Source organism: Salvelinus sp. IW2-2015, linkage group LG6.1 (assembly GCF_002910315.2).
Source record: "Salvelinus sp. IW2-2015 linkage group LG6.1, ASM291031v2, whole genome shotgun sequence".
NCBI lineage: Eukaryota > Metazoa > Chordata > Actinopteri > Salmoniformes > Salmonidae > Salvelinus > Salvelinus sp. IW2-2015.
This window is the reverse complement of record NC_036845.1, coordinates 16,159,001-16,164,127: the sequence shown is the minus strand read 5'-3', so window position 1 is coordinate 16,164,127 and position 5,127 is coordinate 16,159,001.

The following is a 5,127-nucleotide window of genomic DNA, read 5'->3' as shown; positions in this document are numbered from 1 at the left end:
CCAGAACTTGCAGGTGCCTTGGTGGAAGAGTGGGGTAACATCTCACAGCAAGAACTGGCAAATCTGGAGCAGTCCATGAGGAGGAGCTGCACTGCAGTACTTAATGCAGCTGGTGGCCACAACAGATACTGACTGTTACTTTTGATTTGACCCCCCTTTGTTCAGGGACACATTATTCCATCTGTTCCATGTCTGTGAACTTGTTCAGTTTTGTCTCAGTGTTGAATCTTGTTATGTTCATACAAATATTTACACAATTAAGTTTGCTGAAAATAAACACAGTTGACAGTGAGGACGATTCTTTTTTGCTGAGTTATAAGCAATACAAATGTATATATTTTTTAAAGACCCATATTTAAGTCATTTTTTTTGGCCATTAAACTACTTCCATATATACTTCCATTATAATTTTTTAACTGGTACCAGGCTACCTTCAAGCGTCTTGTTCGTGAGAGTCTCATCTTTCCATGGAGTGGTCATACTAGCTGGTAGGCCAAACCGTTCAGACGCTACAGATCGTTTCATGAGAAGACAGATTTTCAGGGTGTCTCAGGTCTGACAAACACCCTGTAGCTCGAACACCTTTCACGGCAGATGGGAAAGGCCGCCATTGGCAGATGGTCTCTATTAAATCAAATTTTATTGGTCACATACACGTTTTTAGCAGACGTTATTGCAGGTGTAGTGAAATGCTTGTGTGTTTCTAGCTCTGCCAGTGCAGTAATATTCTAACATTTCACACCCATATACCCAATGCACATAAATCTATATAAAGGAATGGAATTAAGAATATATAAATATATGGACGAGCAATGTCAGAGCGGCATAGACCAAGATACAGTAGAATAGCATAGAATACAGTATATACAGTGGGAGAACCAAGTATTTGATACACTGCCGATTTTGCAGGTTTTCCTACTTACAAAGCATGTAGAGGTCTGTAATTTTTATCATAGGTACACTTCAACTATGAGAGACGGAATCTAAAACAAATCCAAAAATCACATTGTATGATTTTTAAGTAATTAATTTGCATTTTATTGCATGACATAAGTATTTGATACATCAGAAAAGCAGAACTTAATATTTGGTACAAAACCTTTGTTTGCAATTACAGAGATCATACGTTTCCTGTAGTTCTTGAACTAGGTTTGCACACACTGCAGCAGGGATTTTGGCCCACTCCTCCCTACAGATCTTCTCCAGATCCTTCAGGTTTCGGGGCTGTCGCTGGGCAATACGGACTTCAGCTCCCTCCAAAGATTTTCTAATTGGGTTCAGGTCTGGAGACTGGCTAGGCCACTCAGGACCTTGAGATGCTTCTTACGGAGCCACTCCTTAGTTGCCACTGGCTTTGTGCTTCGTGTCGTTGTCATGCTGGAAGACCAGCCACGACCCATCTTCAATGCTCTTACTGAGGGAAGGAGGTTGTTGGCCAGATCTCGCGATACATGGCCCCATCCATCCTCCCCTCAATACGGTGCAGTCGTCCTGTCCCCTTTGCAGAAAAGCATCCCAAAGAATGATGTTTCCACCTCCATGGCTTCACGGTTGGGATGGTGTTCTTGGGGTTGTACTCATACTTTCTTCTTCCTCCAAACACGGCGAGTGGAGTTAGACCAAAAGCTCATATTTTTGTCTCATCAGACCACATGACCTTCTTCCCTTTCCTCCTCTGGATCATCCAGATGGTCATTGGCAAACTTCAGACGGGCCTGGACATGCACTGGCTTAAGCAGGGGGACCTTGCGTGGCTGCAGGATTTTAATCCATGACGGCGTAGTGTGTTACTAATGGTTTTCTTTCTTGAGACTGTGGTCCCAGCTCTCTTCAGGTCATTGACCAGGTCCTGCCGTGTAGTTCTGGGCTGACCCTCACCTTCCTCATGATCATTGATGCCCCACGAGGTGAAATCTTGCATGGAGCCCCAGACCGAGGGTGATTGACCGTCATCTTGAACTTCTTCCATTTTCTAATAATTGCGCCAACAGTTGTTTCCTTCTCACCAAGCTGCTTGCCTATTGTCCTGTAGCCACTCCCAGCCTTGTGCAGGTCTACAATTTATCCCTGATGTCCTTACACAGCTCTCTGGTCTTGGCCATTGTGGAGAGGTTGGAATCTGTTTGATTGAGTGTGTGGACAGGTGTCTTTTATACAGGTAACGAGTTCAAACAGGTGCAGTTAATACAGGTAATGAGTGGAGAACAGGAGGGCTTCTTAAAGAAAAACTAACAGGTCTGTGAGAGCCGGAATTCTTACTGGTTGGTAGGTGATCAAATACTTATGTCATGCAATAAAATGCAAATTAATTATTTAAAAATCATACAATGTGATTTTCTGGATTTTTGTTTTAGATTCCGTCTCTCACAGTTGAAGTGTACCTATGATAAAAATGACAGACCTCTACATGCTTTGTAAGGAGGAAAACCTGCAAAATCGGCAGTGTATCAAATACTTGTTCTCCCCACTGTACATATGAGATGAGTAATGCAAAATATGTAAACATTATTAAAGTGTCTAGTGTTCCATTTATTAAAGTGGTCAGTGATTTCAAGTCTATGTACATAGGCAGCAGCCTCTAATGTGCTAGTGATGGCTATTTAACAGTCTGATGGCCTTGAGATGGACTGTGTCTCAATCAGCTTCTATGCAAAAAAGCTTAATACAGATGGATTTTGATGGGGATTTTTCTATTATGCTATTTAGATTTCGGTAGGGGCGTGGACATCGATGGGGGGTTAGTGAGAATTAAGTGAAGTTCAAATTGGAATTTCAGAATTTCAATTCAGCCTTCCTGAATTGATAAGGAATTGACAACAATATTGCTCACCAGTAACCTTTATGTGTTTTGTACACAGGGCCAATGTCCGGTATCAAGTTTTTCCCCCAGGCCAGCGGGTCGAAACCAGGAAAGTGTTTCTCAGTGTCTCTGACTGCCTTTGAGGAGGATGTGAGAAGTTAGGAGGCCTAGGAGGATAGAGGATTTGGGGAGCCAGCAGAGGCTGACTAATCAGCGGCTGCTTGGAGAGGCATTAAGACCGACGTGTGGAGGGGAAATGTGACACCTGGAAATTACACAATGTAATGGAATCATCCAAGTGGTAAATGTAGCTTTTAATAGGTTTTGTGTTTCTCCATTAACTTCCCAGACACTGATTGCCTTTGACAGTCGGGGAAAGTGCCGGACAGCATGTTGACCCCCCCCACCTGACTCCCCCCACCCTCACTGATCCAACACACACCCCTCCCACACACACACCTCCCACCCATCGCAAGACACAAACTTCTTCATAGTTAGTAAGATTGTCGGGGTCAAATGACAATCAGGTTGGCGGTTGTTTCTGTAAAAAAAATGTTAGTGTCGGTGATCCCATAGGACAATGGGGCAGTCGTTATTACAGGACATTTTGTGGCTATAAAATGATGTTTGCAGATCCGACAAGTATTGCACGTTGTTACATTGGTTATGTTRACAAAAGCTCTGCAGCTAATGACTAGATTATTTGTGACAGGGAGGAAAGTTTGCTCCTCCTAAAACCCGAGGCTCATCATGCAATCTTTCAATGTGGTACGTCCAATTAAACAGCAAAGTCAACAGATTAGCTGACTGATAAAAGGATCACTTTTGTGTTCTGATTTCTTGGTAAGATGATAGCGAAGAAGGATGTGACATTTGTGAAAAGATCTCACGACTGTGTTATCCATATGAGGTTTAGAAGCAAATTTAAATATGCTCTTTGGCGTGGAATATGGTTATTGTGCATACAACACAAACACTACATCATCATCTGCTCAGTCCTTCTCTCCAGACAACAACTGAAACAATGTTTTTTTGATCCCGCTTTGAAGATGGATACCATGCTGTTTATGTTTTGTTACATCGAAGAAACATCAACATATGTTTTTGGTCCAGTTAATTATTACTTCTGTAAACTGTTTTCAAAGCGCTGGTACAGTTCCTGTCCCTGTAAGCTGTATCAATTTAATAAATGTACTATATTCAAATTAAAATACATAAATKATCAAGTACCTTTTGTAACTTTGCTGAAATAGCTTGTGAAAACCAYACTCTTGGAAATCGTCTGTGGGTCTAATACTGTATTCTAACAGTATAGGTTAATCCCATTAAATCTCTCTTGAATCCATACCAAGGCCCAATAGGTCTCATGCAGTAGGTATCCTGCTTTTCTCCTCCTAAACGTAGAACAGGCAACTGTTTGGACWCACATTTGCCTTGAAATCCATTGAACATGTACTCTAACATGTGGGAGCTGGCCCAAGGGGGACAGTTCTGTGCCATGAAACAAGCAACCCTCAGCCTTCACTCTCACCCTACAGGCCTTTCAATGCAAATTAGAGGAGAGTTTGGTGTGCATCCATCTGCTTTCCCTTTTTTGCATTTCAAATGAATAAATGATAAAAGCCCACTCTCTGCCAGTTTCTGATTTCTTTCTTTTTCTCTCTCTCTTGCTCGCTCTCGCTCTCTCTCTCTCTCTCTCTCTCGGAGATGCAAGTGTATTAACATCATCAAATGAATAACTTTTGAAATTATGACTATTGATGTGCTTTGCATAGTATGTGAATGATACAACTTTCGCTGTCACTTTCCCAGAGCCCCATAGTTATTACCCCACTTATGAAGCCAAGTGGCTTTGGCACAATATCTGAAACACATTGCAAGAGGCTAATGTGGCCAGTTGTTAACTTTTTTGCTGGCAATTAATTACATTGACCTCAGTGCCTGTGTGGTTCATGTTTGTCATAATGAGGAGGACCCTCTATATTCACATCCCACACAAGTCAGCAGGGTCTCTCTAACTGAGCAGAACCACTGGTAACACAGTATCTCTGAATTCAGTGTTTGCTCTAACGATGAACATCCTACACTAGCTCTATTTGAACACTGGGGTAGAGCATGGCACGTGTAACCCTGGGGTTGTGGGTTCAATTCCTACAGGGGACCAGTAATAAAATGTAGACTTTGTTGCTCTCAGAGCGTGAGCTAAATATGTAACACTGAACACCCTACACTTAAGTCAGTGTTAGCTTTTTTACACTGAATATCCTACACTGAGTTCAAGGTTAGCTCTTTAACACTGAATATCCTACACTGAGTTCAAAGCCAGC